At 38.9% G+C, this 18,018-nt stretch overlaps 1 protein-coding gene across 12 annotated transcripts in view; it reads left to right on the forward strand.

Annotated features, from left to right (window-relative positions):
* Lar (tyrosine-protein phosphatase Lar) overlaps nt 1–18,018 on the forward strand; it is a 509,997-nt gene that overhangs the window by 116,825 nt on the left and 375,154 nt on the right. For 10 of the 12 annotated variants that reach the window (XM_076769143.1, XM_076769149.1, XM_076769154.1 and 7 more), the window contains exon 1: nt 16,563–16,738. The exons of the other annotated variants lie outside the window; for them this stretch is intronic. The gene's annotated coding sequence lies outside the window, so the exon portion shown is untranslated. Of the gene's footprint in view, nt 1–16,562; nt 16,739–18,018 lie in introns of those variants that run through there. 12 annotated transcript variants of the gene reach the window in all.

Below are 18,018 nucleotides of genomic sequence, written 5' to 3' on the forward strand. Positions count from 1 at the left end.
CGCACCCCGGGAGCCTCTATCTACCCACAGTTAAGTAAACTGCAAGTAGAAAGGCGATTTTCGAAGCGGGGAATAGGTGCTGGCCCAACCAGAAGAACGGTGGAAAACTTTTACTGGTCGTGAAATATCGATGATCAACAAGGCCTTTGAGGGAAATTTTATTTTAGAAAGTCTACGGGGCACAAAGTTTCATTTGGACACCTTCTCCCTTCTTTGTTTGTTCATTATGGGTTTCAAACATATCAACAAATATCTACAATTAATAAATATAATGTATTCACCCCAAAATTCTGGACAACATTCGTAATTGAGTAGAAAAGAAACGGAATTTTAAGATTCACGGGATGTCTGAAATTTTACACATCAACAATTCATAACGCGCGATAAAAATGGGTGTAATATTGAAGCTCGAAATATGTGTCGTACGCCAGTTTACAGATTGGAACCTTTTTGGTGGCAGTATGCATATCTTGGTTCTCATGCAATAAAAACGAACCTTCCCTAAAGCATTTAGTAACTGGGGATAAGATATGGATTTTATGCTACAATTCCCAGCGAAAAGGTTGCTAGACTGATAAAGGAGTACCGCCACAACAATATTCCAAGCCAGGGTTTACATCCCTTTAAAATTCCTTTATGGGTTTCGTGGTATCATCGTGACATTTCGTATTCTGAAATATGGTATAATAAAACCATTACATCTAATATAGATAGCGTCGCCCATTAGAAAAATTACGATTATTAACAAGCGTTGAACTGACGTTGAAGTGACGACTTTAAAGCACATTTTATTAATAGAAAACGAGACAGTGAACAACTTCACCTACCGTTCGCGAAGTAATAATTTTTAAACTAAATACTTAAAAATTTTAATTTCAAATTTCACAGTTTTCTGTAGTCTTGTACTTTAATTATCCCGCGCGGATTTTCTCTTAGAAGTTTGAGATTAAAATTATATTTCAAGAAAAATGCAGAACACCGACATACATGTAAAAGCAAAATGGCGAGTGGCGTCCCGAGTGCCAAATTACTTAGGGCACGGCCACTATGGCAAGTATAATTAGAAAACTAATTACTAATTGTAATTTCAGTGGAAAATGTCCTACGATCGAATTCAACACACGGACTCGGAAATTTCTAAGTAGAGCCTGTTGGAATATCATTGCAAAATATAGTCGCTGAATTGTTCGACCAAACGTCAAAATAATGATAAATCGACAAATAATTTACACGTTCGCGCGATCGAACCGCTAAAATAGATTGTACAGATGCTCGATTATTTAATCTATCGACAGCTTTCTTCCGACAGAAGCATCGCGACAGCCTCTCTGGCTTGACATCGATTCCAACGGAGGGTCCTTGTTATTGTAATTTCCAGACTGTTACCGGGAACTAGCAATACGTTGTACATTACTGTTTACTGTATCAACGAAGTCTTCTTTTCTTCGTAAACGTTTACTTTTCACCGACGGATATTATTACTCGGCTTCTGCAAACGTTTATGTATCGGGGAATTACAGACGGTGTATCTTCGCGAAACCGAACTCGATAAAATCTTTCGCCTTAAGAAGAATTCTCTTGGCGGTACACGTAGTACGGGGAAATTGAACCTCGCGTCTATCCAACGTTAATACTGGCAGCTACGTTTCTCGCGCTTCATCTCCCGGGAAGAAGTTTTGATAGCCGGCACTCGATACCATGTTACGAGTTAAGTAAACGCGGTTAATCGTGTCTATCGGTGTACTTCGAGCGGTAAGAAAATGTCTAACGCAACGTAACGACACCTCACGCGCTCGCCAACAGAGCGACCGTTCTCTCGCGAGTACTCGACCGACTTGTTTCAATGTATACACTCCTCGATCGACCATCGAATGTTCCTGCTAGGTTTGTCTTTTTAACGACGAGTCCACTAGCAGACCCAGGACGAAATACTCCTTTCCTTTTTTCCTGCTATAATCGTACGTTTCGACGTTTGCGCCCGCTTCAAGAAGATATCGCAAATTCCGGTGTTTCCTGACCGATCGGTCTGCTCCCCCGGCGAATCGCATTAGTTGTAATCTAATCTACTGTGCAGTATTTCCATTATTACTATCAACGGTACAATAGAAGGCTGATTAAAGCTCCGCTTACGAGGGGGGGGGGGGGTGTACCACTGTGTCGAAATTCAACGCCACGACCGATGTTCGTCCGGTTTCGAAATTGCTGCGAATCGACGCAGCCGTACAACGGGAATAAATAGACCTTGGACGAGGGTAGGAAAGTAAAACGGTTAAAAAAGGGGGATGGGAAGAAAGAAGAGCCACTCGTGTTCCGCAACCCCTTTCCCACTCGTATTTTTCTCGTTGCATCGGCCGCAACAGCAATTTTCCAGATCGTTATTATTTATTACCGAAGTATGTATGTACGCTGAGCCCACGGTGGTGCTATCGTAACGTTTTCTAACCGACTAGTACACCGTAAAACACGACGTTTAAAGTATTTCACTTTTTCGGTAATTTTCAGAGGACCGACGATACATCACCTAAGGGATGTATCTCGCAATTTATGAGGCTTATCGTGCGGCAAGACGACCATACGCTCTGTTCCCCCCTTTTATAATACCAACGTCCAAAGTATATACCTATAGTTTACGCTGAAAGAATAGACGCGAGCCTTTAACAAACGCGCAACACGCGCGGATAACGTTCCGTCGGTTTTAATCGACAATTATTAACGACAATTGCTCGTCCATCTGGTTTTTCTCCCATTCCTGCGCCGGTAATTTTCGAAAAACGTCGAGTCATGCGCGTTTCGGATTTCGCACGGATGGATTTCCGGTATTAATCGCGAGTTGCAATTGCGCCCACCGCTTTTACCCGTCTGTTCTCATCCTTCTCGTCCTTTCGCATCAGAGAGCGACGGCGATCATTAGCGCGGATGCCCCGCAAATCATTAACGCGATTACGTTGTAGCACAACAGCGCATGAAACGTATCGTACACTTTTGAGAGAAGGGAGAAAGCACAGCGACACAGAGACCGTTGGGGGGTGCAGAGAGAGAGAGGGGGGGGGGGTTGAAGGGGGAAATAAACACTAATGAGATTTTTTGCCCAATCGCGTAGCCACGAATGCCGCAGTCGAATCGATGTCAAAAACGCTCGGAGGGGCTCTGCTTTCGGAAAAGCAAACGGATACCTCTTCGAAAGGAGGTTAATCGATAACAACGTTTCTCCAGTACCGCGGATGAAAAATTGTAGTCTTTGGAATATCAAAAATCTCGATACGAAATAGCTGAGAGATATCTGCAACAGTTGGAGGGTCGTTGGTTTATCTGTGATGCTGTGCAGAGTCATTTTTGTCCATAGCAGAAATTTCATTCTGCGCACACGAGGGGTACGGGGGAAGGTGGAGATGGGAATGGGACAAGCGCTTTTTTGGATGAAACGGGCTTAAAATGTAGGTCACTATAAACTGAAACATATCCTAGAATATTAGCCCTTTGTGATCAGTCGGTTTTATTAAAGCTAGCGTTAAACATTAAAATTTGAAAGATTATTTTTTTTCTTCTTTTTCTTTAAAAGTTACTCGTAATATGTGAAGTGTAAGTAAATAAATATACTGCAATAAAGAAGTCAGAAGTGGTATTATCTTAGCTTTTTAATTTGAATTTTTTTGTGTTGGAATATTTTAATGAGAAACGTAAAATTTAATTAGGTGCGACTCGTGAATAAATTTGATATTGAAAAAGAGAACAAAAATAAAAATTAATATTCCAGGATTTCGATCGGGGACCATGCGAATTACATATTCAATATTTCGTGTAAATTGTCGATTCTAGAGCAGGCAACCATTCACTCTGTCAAAATATAATTTGAAACGAAAACAAAAGTAAAGTTTGAATATTTAACACTGTTTTGTATAAAAACTAGTTTCAAAAGCACTTGTCCTATTTTTACCCTCCATTTGTATGTCAAAAAATCTTCGTATACCTTTTGTTTACTGTTTTAAGTAAGCTTCTTTTATAAAAAATAATTTTAGATGGATATTGTCGTATCGTCGATGAATAATATTGTTCCTATTAACTATTTTATTAATTTTTTAAGTTGTAAATTCGTTATTCATTATGCTCTGGTTGACGAGAGGCAGAATGTTCCATTTTTTATATTTTCTACCAGATAGTTATTTTGAAAAAAGTTAGTTCGTTGCTAATGAGTCGACTTGAATGATCTAAACTCAGAACATGTCGAATCGTAGCTGCATCTAAGGCAAGGTTTACTGGGTCAACCTAACTAACGAATCCACCAATAATAACTAGACTAGGGGTGGGGAACCTTTCAGAATTAGAAGGCCGCTTGACACTTCATGGATTCTTCGCGAGGCTATACATGTATTTCATTCATAATATACTTTATGAAGACTGTAAAAAGATCTTACATAGGCATAAGTTTCTATGCTTCTTTAAGATCCCATAAATAAGCAAATATTTATTGAATCTTCGTATTGTTACGCGGCAGTTGCGAACTAAGGCTAGAATTGCTTATCGAATTTTTTTCTATTCTAATATTTAAACGCTTAAACGACTCAAATATTTGGTGAACATAGTTCCAATATGTGACTATTCGAATATTTTGTGTATCTGATCAAATATCTGGATATTTGTAGTGTTTGAATAGTGCGATACGAACTATAAATCAAGTAATCTCAGCCCTTGTTGCGGTATATGATCATTCATATTTGCATAATAATGTTTGGATAATGATATTCAAACGCTCGAATACGTATAAAATATTTTACTATTACATTGCTCGAGTATTTTTAGCTCTATTATAGACGTGTAATAATTGATGTATTCGTTCCGAAGTTATGATACTAATTTTAAAATTCTTGTTGGAATTTAATTTTTCTTACAAACACTTTCTTACTGAACCACTGTTTTCTATAATTGGCATAGTTTACTTTTCGCATTTATTGTTCCATTTCCCAAATTTATTACATATTTTACTGTTATTACAATTGAAAGACTGCTTCTTCGGAACAACGCTTGATAATTAACAATGAGACTCATACCAACAATGATAACAGCTTCATAAATGATAAATGTACTCGTTTACAAAATGTATTTGTTCAAATTTTCGTGCCCAGTAAATGTTCATATAATTTGAACGACAATCAATAGTGGTTCAGATAATAGAATTCCATCAGAAGTTCACTGAATCGTCCATTGACGAAAATTTCGTTTCTATAAATGGAACTGTACTGTATTTTAAGTGCTAAAATGACCTAAAATTTGATCATTTCCTACCACCCCCGTTTTGTCAGAAATAACATGCAGATTCCAAAAGGAAATAAGCACACTTTCGCGTGAAACTTTCAGACTTTGGAAGAAATAATATGAAAATGGCTTCTGCAGAATCAAGGTGATCCTGCATCTGTCAGATGAGGGTTAAACGAATCATAAACGCGATTGGATGGCACCCTTGCAGTGCTTCAGCATCGATAATTGCGTTTCAAGGCATCGTCTGGCGGTGTACAGTAGCTCACGAAACTATTCCAACACTTCCAATCGTTAACACATAAAATACACGTGTTTGAGTTTCCAAAATGAGATCGCAAGTTATATAGGAGTCCCGAGAATATACGAGTGAAATTATTTATATCATTAGGAAAGTGTTCTTCTTGGCGAGGATAAATAGTAAGTTGAACATTTCTATCCCTTCTAACTCTATTATATACGTTTGAAAGGGGATAATGCAGTACAGTGATGATTCTTAAAATGAACCAGGCGTGATTCGTAAATTGAACATTTCTATTCCCCTCGAAGACAGTGAGACGTGAAAGACGACGTTTAAAAAACGATACGAGCTGGAACGTTGGCGGCGATTAGTACAAGAGCCAATACTATTTTTATCATTCATTTTTACTTGCTATCCTTTTTGTTGCTTGTCGACTACGGTGTACATACAAACGCCGGAGCGATGCTCACTTTAAGAATCATTCCTGTAGATTGGAATACCTCCACGGGCTACTGTAGCGAATTCTAGCCTTACTTTAACAACTCTCGTGCACGCTAATAAATTATCGACTGTCATCGATATAATAATCCGCGGCGACGAAGCGGCAAAATGATCGGTAAACACAATATCCGACACTAAGTCTTCTTAGAGGCACAGAGAATTACGTTAATTATCGTCAGATTGCGCGAAAGATGTACGAAGAATCGATGAACATTGTTTCAGCGAGTTTTCGCGAAATTTAACGATGCACTTTACGTATAAGCGGAATCCCGTTTCGAAGTAATTCCGCTCGCCGGGGCGGCGCGGCGCGGCGGTCCGATTAACGTTTTAATCCGATTACCAAAGTTTACTCAAACTCGCGAAGGATCGCCGCGAAGAAAACCTAGAGATTCGGTAATACGACAGAAATTTTCCGTCGAGACGTCTGGATTTCCGCCTTTCCGGCAAGTCTTAGTGTCTCGGCTAATTAATCCGCTAAATTAGTAGGTCGGAGAGTGAGTGTTCAGCGGAACGTCGAGACCACGAGTACCAAAAAGGCCGTCTCTGCTTCTCTGTAGCCGGCACACGGACCGACGGTGGCTGCGGTAGTCGAGTTTCTCGTACCCGATGTAGCTTCTGTTAGAACGCGAGAGATCATTCGTGCTTGCTAGCCCCCCCCCCCCCCCCCCCCGTGAAAATGCATAACTAAGTAAACGCGGCCCCGTGTGTTTCTCTGTTTCGCGCGCGTGTGCACGCATACGCTCGGTCGTTCATGCTCGTGCTCGCGGATTGCGTTAGCGTTCGCGTTCGCGTGTACGCGCATCAAACGTAATAATGCCTTATAATGGAACAACGTTGTTTCTGTCGCTCCTGGACACGTTTCCGGCCAACGCGCGCCCGAAGGTGCCGGGGCAAAACGCAGCTAGGAACGACCGGATAGAGAGGAGACGATGTCTCTAAGCAGTATACCGAGCTTAGGCTTGTCTAACCCCGATTTCGTGCCGCTGTATGTGTCGTGACGTCACGTGCGTTCAACACCCTCGCGTGGTGGACATCGATCTGCCACCACCTCCTGCACCCTCGGACGATGAAGGCGTAACACGAGCCACCGAGCATCTATTCCGAGCACCGGAATGGATACGCCGCGCTCTCTAGTTTCTCTTTCGACCTGTTAAAAAAAAAAATCTCTCGGTTCTAGTTACCGCCGACCGTGCACGTACCCCGCGTTGTTGCCCCTTGAATTCCCCGGATACGTGACTGACATTCGAAAATTATACGAGCGCCGCGCAACGCGATCGCCTCGTTTCGAAGAGTAAATTTCGAAACGAGCCGCCGGTTGAATGCAGCTCGCGACAATGCAACCAGGCGGAGTAGGGGGGAATAAAAAAAAAAAAGAAGTTTCTCGCTGGACGATCTAGACGGGCATCTCGATTCTCCACGGTACTCCGCTGGAAAGAGTACTTCCACTTTCGCGCGAAACTTTCTTCTTTCGTTTCTGTCTCGAAACTTGGTCGAACTCGTGGAACAACGTTACACGAACAGCCCGGAAAAAGTTCCCGGCCCCTCTCGATCGCACATGGCTACAAATACCCGCCGCGAGAATTGAGATAAACACACGGACGTATCTACTTCGAATCCGCGAGCAACCGCCATTGATTAAACGTATCAGCACAGTTTTGCTTTCACACTTTGCTTCGCGAGGAATGCCGTTGCCCGCGACCACAAATATCTGGCCCGCCTATCGATGCTATACAGGGTGTTTACCGAACCGTCGATACAAAAAGAACCGTATCTCTCTGAAAAAATAAGTGGAAAATCCGTTGCGACGTTTTTTTCGTACCGTCGCGAGCGCTGAACGCGTTTAACGCTCGCACGGTCACGCGAACGACCATTCCTGGGTCAAAATACTTATTCGTCTTTTAATTTTTGAATAATTAACCGAGATATACTTTGTAATGTGTTAAAATAGACTATTTCTCAAAATTTTACATTAAAAATGTTTATTAAAAAGTTCAGAAATGTATTTCTAATAACGGTTGAACAGTGTCTATTACAAAGCGGGATAGAAATCGGATTAATTGATAATATTGACTGCTCTTTGCAACACGGTAAATCGAATAAAATAAACTTTGTTGAAGTAATCTATTTATCTTCCAATATTATTCTGTTGAAATGGTACTCGGAGGTATTTATTAATATTCAGTACTGAAATATTAATAAATAAATGATCTTCGAGAGGAAACAGATCTACGTGAATATCGGAAAAATTTGGTTTGCGAAACAACGTCTGCCACGAATTTTTTCGGGTGCATTTTTATAATATTTTATTTACGTGTCACGCGTTTATTTCAAACTCACTGTGCATTATTCGTACGTTTTTATTAATACTCAAGAGTCGATATTACTAAAGAAAATACAACATTCATACACTCGTATTTTTAATTTACGAAAACAAAGAGAGGAAAACAAATTTTAATAATCACAGTAACTTATCTGCTTCAGAGCTGTGCAATAAATCCTACGAAGTGTATACAACAACACGTTTTACTAGCAATTTTCTTTTGTTTCTCCAACAATTTTGCCTCGCGTGTTGATTTTCTTACTCCGCGATCAACTGTAGCGATACGGTGGAGATCTTCATTCTGCCAGTATTTTATAGTGATATGTCAAATCTTAATATTTATCGTACGTATAACGAGTAGTACATTCCTCAGTGTCTCCTTACTCTATCATTAAATACTTAAGTAGCTAGATAAGTCGCGATGATGATCTCTGTAACGAGAATACCGCTTTCGTTGTCGTTTTCCGTGGAACCAGCCACGAAGAATTTAAGACCAAAGAAAATAAAGGTGCTGAAGAAACGAATCGAAGTGAAGCATTCCACGAGAAGCATAATATTTTCATTCTTCAAAATTATCCATAATAATGCTTTAAAGAATGCACACAACGCGTATTTTATTGAAGAATATTTAGAAACCATAAAACTGTTGCCAAAGTTGTTCCTTAACCCCGTAAAGTGAGAAAAACCAAATAAAAATGGGCCAATGTGTGCCTAAATTTTTCAGTGAAAAAAAACATTTCAAATCGTTCTAAAAAAATTATTTTCGATTTCGAGGCTCAATTGCAATCATTTTTGGTGAATACACGTAACCCCGAAATCCTACGCACTTTCGAGAAAAAAATTCGAATATGTGCAGAAATTTTTCGGCGAAATTGAAAAATTTTAAATCGTTCTGAAAAAATTATTTTTGGTTGCGGGGGTCAATTACAAGAGCTACGAATTGGCACTTCTTGCTTCAAGTGCCCACGGTATCGTGGCTACAATCGTGGAAATTAAAAAATTACGCGGCTGCGAGATAAAGTCGGTCAAAGCTCCGTAAGCTCCTTTCATTTACAAAGGTACAGTACGATCTTTCAGGCCGATTTTAACGAGGCTTCGTAGGCAGCGAACCAAAAAGAATTTTATCCCCAAACGGACGTTTGCTCGGGCATTCGATAATTTATGAGATATTAAGCAACGAAGATCATACCAATTCACCGCTGGTTCCTCAAGTATTTAAAACATCGCTATTCTTTCGAGTGGAACGATGGAAGTTTTCCAGCTGTGCAGCCTCGATTCGAGTTCTGCAAAAACAGATTCTTTTTCCCTTGCATTTTCCTTGCATTTATACTGGAAATTATACTACACAATTATTTCTCTGGCATTTAAACCAATCTGTTTGTTTAATCAATTTGGAAGGAAAGTGCAAGAATATTCGAAGGATAGCTTCGATACGAATTGTTAATTGGAGAAGGTGTTTAATAATATGTGCCACCTACTTTAACGTTGGACTGAAATTAGTCCAAATGAACATGTGTCTTTTATAGATTAATAAGTCAATCTCAGAAGTTCCATTTAATATTTTACGCCATATGTAGTGCATGCATGACGATGCACGAGCATATTTTATCGGAATAGTTAGTTTTCGAACGATTTTCCAACAAATGGATAGGTCACGCAGGACCTGTTAGCTTGTCTACGCATACCAGAAACTTAAATTTATTTTTATTTGGACATAACAAAGGTGTCAACGAATCCGACAAACATCTGGAATATTTTTATATTCACTACTTACAGTAAATAGCTAAATCATTGGCTGCATATTCAAAAAGCACATTTTAGACCTCATAAGACTTTCTCAATGCTATTGAAATTACTTTGTCAAAATATTAAGTTTTTCCGCGAAGAGTGCTCTAGACTTTAAATCTTTTAAGAACGTCATTGACTCGATTTAATATCATGATAAAGAATATTTAACTAACGTTAAAATATGCCAATAAACTACAAAGAAGAATCACAACGTTAGACGTAAGATCCGCTTAAAAAGACATTTACTAAGATTGCTAAATTTCGCAAAATCCGCAGAGGAATACTTCGTACATTGCGTGGTCCTCTTGAGAACAACCGCGTGCTCTTGCAAGCGTCGTGTATCGGTGAACTGGCGGTAATTATAACCCCAGTTACAGCGAAGACCCTATTTTATTATCCGTAATAACGTTAAGAGTCTGCCGGAACTTCGACGGAAGCGTCTACTCTCAAAGTTGCGAGCGTTCGAGCCTCCATTCTCCGCCATCTAAACACCTTCTAACTGTCAAAGATGAGCATGTGCTCAGAAATTTGGCACCGTTCTTCAACTTCTCGCCAATCTCGCCGCCTCTCGCGTACGCGAGCAATCCTCGAACGTAGTCACGAGCTTTCGCGAGCGTTGCGTAATACTCGCGCGGTTACATAGCGCAGTGGCAATTCACGAATATCGTAGCAATTGAAACACATCGTTCGCAGAACTTTGAATCGGTCTACGTAATTGAATTTTCCTGTTGGATTTCCTACTCTCTCAAAGCCAACGATCGATTCGTCGAAAATAATTAATCCCGTTCCTTCGACAAAACGTTCGAAGCCAAGGCGAACAACTCGAACAACTTTTAAAGAAACACGAGAACAAAAATCATCCCGAACGATATTATCGCGTAAGAGTCAACTGCCCTCGTCGATCCGCTTTAACAGATCGAAGATTGCTTTGTGACGATCGAGACAGGCGTAGGAAATTAGTTCGAAGGCAATTACTTCGTACACGCGTAAATCCCTTCCGATATGATTAGTGGAACGGAATAGCGGCCATTTCAAGATGGAGTTGCCTCGAGCAGCTTACAGATACAAATCTTCCGCGAGATAATGGGACACGGTCGCGTACCACACGTGTCCCGGTTGCGTGTGTCGCGTGCGTCGAATAGCTCCGGGGAAATAGAGAGGATTGTCGGGGTAAAGATGTACCACCGTGTAAAAACGAAGGGAATGAAGAAAATGGACCGTATAAACTGCGCGGGACGAGCCTGAGGAATCATTCGACATTAAGAATCGACAGCAACTCGTTCGTAATCGCATCTGGGCTTTTGCGATCGTTTTACGTCGAATTTCTAGCGAGGTTCCGTGGCTTATCCAAAGATTTATCCCATGGGAAATCAGTTAGTTTCGTTCGTTTGAAGGAAACTCGCGGCGATCGGGGAAGGCAACGCGCGGCCTCTCGAACGGTCCGAATAATCGGTCACCGAACCGTTAAGGTCGATAGCCGATGGTCTACGAAATTTATGTCTACACCTTCCCAAATTCTGCTGGGAATAAAACAGAACCACCGTTTATGCTAGCTGCCATCCTTGGACACTCTGATCGTTTGACGATTATTTTTCACGACGGAATATTCGCGTAGGAATTTTTTTTTTTTTTTTTTTTAAAGCCACAGAGAATATGCGTACACTTTGCGCCTGAACAAATTATGCGATCACCTCGTTAAACGCTTAACGATGCATTCGTGCAAGTAGCTATTTCGAGCGAGTTTACGGCTTTTTATCACGATTCGAAGAACAACAGCTAATAAAAACTGAGGGAAGCAACCCGCTAGCGATTGTACGTTTTAGGAACCACGCTGAAGTTGGTATCGTTGCTTAAATTATTGGACCGCGATGAATTTAGCGCGCTGCAACTATGTTTTATTTATTATAAAAACATTTCGTTTGTTTTCGAAATCTTTGTGTAATTCCGTAGAAGAACCGTTGCGAAAAGCATTCTCGAGCGCAAGTTAAGAATGTGCATTTTATTAACGGGGCTTGCGGGGTAGATAAAGAGCAACGTGTCGCGTTATTTTTATATCTGCGTGCATCGAATGAAACATGCAACTGGATTGAAATTGCAGAAAGAAAGAAACTAGCGAGCAAAAGTTACTCGACGCTGTCTGCGTTCTATTGATTAACTATTCCCCTTAACCCGGGACTGATCGATCATTTCGATCTGCATTCCGCGCGAACGCATGCGAGCACGAAATGTTCAACAAACCATCAATACTCGTGTATCAGCATACCTCGTGATAACTTTCACTCCCTATTTTACTGTCAGCAATATCATCGACACCTGCGATCCAACATTCAAGAATTAATCCCTCCATTTCCAAATAAATAAAAAGATACGAAACTAACGATTTTTCTTATATATTTTTGTGCATACGTCATACGATCAATTCATAAAAACAGTTTGATATTTCGAAACCCTTTGAGACTTTTTTTCGCATCGTATGTATAATGCAGTTTGTAAAGTAATACATTCCATTTCGACCGTCACTCTTCAAGAGCAGTGAACATTTAGAGGTGGAGTGTTGTTTCTAGAAATGCCACGAGTATTATGCTACCTTTGTCGACCACAGGTAGTAAACACAGCTCGCATAATCAAGCTAAATGTAAATGTCGCTAATCTATTCCTGCATTGCAAACAATTTTCTTTTATTATATTTATAGTAATTTTTATCGTTTAAATGACTGACGGTGGTGCATTCTATTTTTATAGACATGAATATTATTTTGAATGTGCAGCGATGTGACTGCAGTGGGAATGGAAGAATTAATGTTTCTAATGTAATTAAACGCGTGTATGGTTTGCTAGAAATTGAAGAATACGATTTTTTAAAGTACGAGTCTTACGCACAACGCGCTAGAAGAAACGAGTGCCTAAAAGCTTCCGTTGCATTGCTCAGACTTGTGCAAAAGTTTGTAAAGTAATCAGAAACATGGAAAGAGACCGCTACGCTACATACACGTTTATACGAGTTTCAAACTCCACCTCCGTAACTTTGCTACCCTTCCGTTATACCGTCGTCTAAAAGACTAGGAACGAAAACACCTCCGGGCTCAAGTTTTTCGAGTTATGCTCGATGTGGGTATGATTTATTAGTCCAACTTATATGACTAGGGACCGTTTTCAATTCATTCTGCATTTTAATTTAAAAGAAACATCAAACTGTGCACGAGACGCAAAAAACGTCTGGTTTCAAAACGATTTCAACGCAAATATCAATTCCAATTTGTATCGTTCTAGTTAAAAAGAATTTCGATGATACATCGGATTCGTCGATATCACTAGACGTCGTTTATATTATTTTAAATTAATATATATTTAATTTCATTTATCATTCTTTCAAATAGTATTATTTTATTTTAACGATGTTTACGTTTTGTAGCAAGAAATGAACGACAATAATAATTCCTATTTACGACCAATAAAGCTTTTTTATTTCGGGAAAGTTGTAAAGGAACGTTTAATGGTGGTTTCAAAAATATTATACTCGAGATTTTAGTCGGAAAATTTTTCCTAAGGGTAGAAACGGTTTTAGCATTAAAAACTCGTGACGAAATTATACGAGGTATAATAAACCATTATTAATATTTGTAATATTTCAGCACGCTGCTTAAAACGCGATTCGAAAATAAATAAATAAAACGTACAGACTATAATTACGTGTAAAAGGATTTTTGGGAAATAATTGACAAAGTTCTTTCCATTAGGCATAATTACTCTTCGTTGGAATTCAAAGTCGGTGTTCTCCATCATTAAAATTAATTTTAAATGTTCACCCCATAAGGTGGATTTGTAATACGGTCTCGCGTATTTCACCCTTAAAAATATCCTTTGCCAAATATTGAAATTAATCCAAGTAAATATGACCATGGGCGATACGCAAACGAGTGGACATAACTGACATTAATTCTATTGTATGGATATTGAAACAAGAGTTTCCTGATTCTGTCGTTTCTGTTTAATAACTATTTAAAAATCAATCGAAGAATCTTGACTAATTAGCAAATACGATCCTTCGTAATTTGAGCGGGAACAATTCTGAGAAGAAACGAAAACAAACTAGCGTCGGAGTGCTTGGTTACAGATGATGAGAAATGGATAATTTATTACAATATTCAACAGAAACAACAAGGGGCTCAGCATGGTGAAACTCCGTTAACCACGCCAAAAACAGGTTTACATTCTAGGAAAGTTATGTTACGTGTATGGTCGGATTTGAAGGGTATTATTTACTACGAGCTTTTGTCACACAAACAGACCATTAGTTCAGAGAAATATTGTTCTCAATTGGAACAACTGGCGACGACAATTCCAAAAAAGCTTCCAGAATTAGTCAACAAAATACGTTTACCGTTTCATCGAACCAATGTCAAACTGTACATATTTTTGATGATGCGTTTCAAATTATTAAAGTTGCTTGGATCGTTGTGAACGTTCTTTGAGAACAAAATAAGAAATTTTTGATATATATCATTGAATAAATTATGTTTGCTACCAGAGAAAGTTAGGTTTGTTCGTTTACAAAAAAGATCCACAAATATTTATGGACTCTACATGATACGTAGAAGAAAATCAATCTGTATTGTACTCACTCTTGATGATCTTGAAAATTGTACGAAATTGGTCCGGCAGTCAACGTGTTATTAGAGATATTCAACGATGTGGAGACTGGGCCTGTTGCAGCTGATTATCTGGGATTCTTCGGGTTCCTCGAACACCTAATTCAAAAAGGATAGAAATGTGACGAGGAAAGAAGCTATCGGTCTAAATAGTAACTGGAAATTGTTGACACTAATTAAGCTTGCGATGCGAGACTGTAATAGAGGCAGGAAGTCACCAAACTTCGTTTGAGAGTTCGTTAAGGAAGTTAGGTGCTTTCGTATGGCAGCGGATAACCAAACTCACGTAACGACTCTTAACACGATGGTCTCCGTACAACGAACGCAAAATTCTCTACTTGAGAAACACGTAAACCGTGATCCTCACAATTTGTAGCACGCGACATTTGACGTAAGTCATAAACTTAGACGCGCGAGTTTCATTAAAATTACGCGTTCTACCTTGAGTTTTCTCGAAGCTAAGGTTTAGTAAATAGCTGCTGTTAAGTATTCGCGCGGGGCAATTCGGAATTGGTAAAAATTTCCAACTGTTGGTTGCAAGGTAATCGTTAGCAATAAAAAGAGGAAATCTAAATTAGTATATCTCCATATTCCAACCGAAACGTGATTTTTTGTTATACAAAGTTTCGTATCGTCAAAAGGAAATTTAGTTAAAGCTGCCACTTTGTTTACTGCATCGACAATTAACGATTTACGCAATCGTAATTACCAAGCGCATTAATATTATTTTTGTTGTGTTACACGTTCGTAAACAATTACATTTAGTAAGAGAATTAAAACGATGATATCAACGTAAACTTGTTTTCTGCAATGTTTACCATTTCAGTTTCGTTGCGTATCGTGGTATATCAAAATACACAATTACAACGTGACTAGCGAATTAAACATCCGATTATATTTGGTATGCAAACATTACTCCATTCAAAGTCTGTGCATAATATTGAATTATGTTTAAATATTTAAGGAGTAAAAATGTAATATAAAAGTTTCTCTGTTTTATATAATACGTTTAAATACACTTTAATTAAAATGTATAAAAAGTATGGCGTACATATTACAAACACATATTTTATGTGAATATATTATATGTGGCGCCACCTATAACCTGAAAGCGCAGAACATTTCAAACGACCGTACAAATTTCATTTGAGAAACCATGGCGGTGTATATCATCGAAACGAAATAAGAAACAAAACTAGCAATTGGATTTCACACAGATCGATATTTTTCAATCATAAGGTAAAGATTGATTGTTTTAGAAGAAATATATATGAACATTCTCTTGTAATACGTACACCGTAGCACAGATAATGTATACGAGGTCTACGACCGTAGTTTTCACTTGAGATCTCTCGATTAAAGACGTTGTAAAACAATATAAAAATGAGTATTACTCACATTGTCAATGCACACGCTTGTAGTATATAACGTACTGCACATTTACTCGCACTGTTAATTATTGGAAGACTGGAAAACTCGCGTATCCTTGCTTTCCGTTAAATCCGAAGGTAGGTTAGGAAGAAAACCATTCACCGACTGCCACAAATGCTTGAATTATTGTTATATTTTGCTTTAAACGTCGTTAAATTTATGATACACTTGTTCAGCGACACTTTCCGATTGATAAATTGCAGTTCGCGAACGATAATCAATAGAAAAAACTTGGATAAATGATAAAAAATCGTGCAGTACGTTACTTCACTCGTTCGAACATCGACTACGGTCTTACTCTTCGTGGGTAACCGGCTATTTTCGGGAGTCTCCGCCAGATGTCGGGTGGGGGACGCCAAGGCAATATGGCCGCCCAGTACTAACACCGCTATGGCGACTTTCTTGTCAGTTTCCTAATTGTTGCCTTTTTTATATATTTTACCCAAGTTTTTCTAAAAATCAGTGTGTAGTGATAGACGCAGTGTACGATGGTTTACGATGTAACGACAAAACGCGGATGTTGATATTCGATTGGCCGACGTGAATACGAAAATCGTGGTAAGTGTTTTGCTATTTCGTGCGTAATCGTTTGTTCTGCCTTTCTACGGTCGCCCTCCAAACAAGGGGCCAATCAATTTGTTTACATCGCATACTGAATTAATTACGCATTGCCGATGGAACAATGAGCGTCGTAACACACGATGTCGTTCGAAATACAACAATGCAAATCCTACGAAACATTCGAAGGCAAGCATGCGTCGCATGTCAGTCGAGCGCGTCAGTACGTACATATAACCTCTCGTATTTCGACGTGCTTTCCATCGTCGTTTCACGGCGTGTACTTCGTTGTTTTTGTCTTGCGCGTTATGGTGTGACCTTTGCTTGAATATTTATACGGAGCTCCGTTAGGATTGTTACTAACCTTTTACTGCTCGTACCTCGTGGGTGCGTGGGTCCTCTGTTTTTCCCCATTTCCGCGAACTTTCTAAAGGAAAAGTATCGATTTTATGGTGTACCTAAATACTCGCATTATTTAATGCTAACCGGTGCGTCTGTAACGCGTGGTATTCGAGTGCTGTTATGCCCTTAACCCTCAGACAACGGACTACGTGACATTCGCACGCACGACGCCGAATCATACCTGACCCATAGTGAAATTACTTCTGTACGCATTTTTAAACAGTGGGTTAGATCGGATTGTTTTACGTTACATTCACAATACTAAATTGTTGTTTTTTCAGAAACATGTAAAAATAAGTGAGTGGCAAATGTACAATGCACGTGTAGAGGAAGTGTTCCGATTCGTATCCCTAGTTCGTTTTATATTTTCCGAGAAAAATATGTTTTAAGATTCCCTGATCGCGTGTTAATTATTTAAATTATATATATTCTTATTTCAAGATCTGATTAGATTTTTAGTAAAATCAGTCCATGGATAGTGATAGTTATCTGTTGCCGGCTTAAATGGGCAAACTTAAAACATGAATGTTGTATCGTAAAATAAACAAATTTTTTTCCCGGAAAAATTAAATTAAATCTTATTTATTGCGTGCTTAATTCGCAGTAAATTTTAGAGTACGAACGATAGGGAAATGATGGAAAATAACGTGTAATTGAAAATTATTTTATTCGATGTGTACATTTAATTTTAATTTAATGGATTGTTGTACATATATTAAGGGAATTAATTTTTGTTGATTTATGAGAACGGATTTTGTAGAGAATTTTTCGATATACGTTCACAATTGTAAAATTATTTTCATTGCAGTATGCAAACACCGTTCGCAAAGGTTTAATAAAACAATACATAAATGTTTAAATTAATATGTTAATTAAAA

This window comes from Colletes latitarsis, chromosome 7 (assembly GCF_051014445.1).
Source record: "Colletes latitarsis isolate SP2378_abdomen chromosome 7, iyColLati1, whole genome shotgun sequence".
Lineage (NCBI taxonomy): Eukaryota > Metazoa > Arthropoda > Insecta > Hymenoptera > Colletidae > Colletes > Colletes latitarsis.